This window comes from Theropithecus gelada, chromosome 13, assembly GCF_003255815.1.
Source record: "Theropithecus gelada isolate Dixy chromosome 13, Tgel_1.0, whole genome shotgun sequence".
Lineage (NCBI taxonomy): Eukaryota > Metazoa > Chordata > Mammalia > Primates > Cercopithecidae > Theropithecus > Theropithecus gelada.
Window position 1 is genome coordinate 7,310,127 of NC_037681.1, and position 1,132 is coordinate 7,311,258.

Consider the following 1,132-nt stretch of genomic DNA (forward strand, 5'->3'; position numbering starts at 1 on the left):
GGTCACAAGTGTGCTTTAAAATGATCTATTTTAAATTTTCAGGTGCTCATGCAACCTCTGACACATTATCTCCAAAGGCTGAATGTTCTATCTCACAAGGCAGTCCATGGTATGTTTAAAATGATTATTAGAAAGTTCTCTATGCTAAACTAAACTTCATTTCCCTATTCATTTGCTCTTTGGGATTTCACAGAATAAGTAGTCATTTGTGTAACTGACAGTACTCAGACGATTTAAGGCCAGTTAGAATAGATTCTCCTACAGGTCATGGACCTGAGTCAGCTTGTAAGGAAACTTTTTTTTTTTTTTTTTTTTTTTTTGAGACAGAGTTGCTATGACCCCCAGGCTGGAGTGTAGTGGCACAATCTCGGCTCACTGCAACCTGTGCCTCCCTGGTACAAGTGATTCTCCTGCCTCAGCCTCCCGAGTAGCTGGGATTACAGGTATGTACCACCATGCTCAGCTAATTTTTGTATTTTTAGTAGAGACGGGGTTTTGCCATGTTGGCCAGGCTGGTCTTGAACTCCTGACCTCAGGCAATGCTCCCGCCTCGGCCTCCCAAAGTGCTGAGATTACATGCATGAGCCACCACGTACAGCAAAACTTTCTTATAAGCAAATTTACTCCTGAAAATCTGTTAAGTCACTCATGAAGTACAATTCTAATAAAGTTGATTTTATCTTCAGGATTGGAATAACTTGATGTTCTTTTGGCTGAGCTGCAGATGAACTGGTAGGCTGGCATTTAAGAGCCATGTTACATAAAAAATAACTTTATTTGCATAGCATGAACGCATGTTATTGAATTATCCATATTATGTAACATTATAAAATATTTAATGTTTTCCATTAAAAGACCCTTACTGAGTACCTTCAACTTGCCAGGTACTGTGCAAGGGTGGGAACATTTGTCACACATTCCTTACCAATGCATCGATGTGGAAAAATAGGCTATTAGTTAACAGAATAGGAAAGCTACTTACTGAGGTGAAACTGACATTTAAAGAGATCGAGAAAAAAAGTTTAGTGCTCTTCAGGGAAAAAGCAGGTAGTTATGTGAACCATATGACTTCCGTATCTTGAGAAACAAGTTCCTGTAGAGTCATCTTCCAACCCTCTAATATTCAGTGATT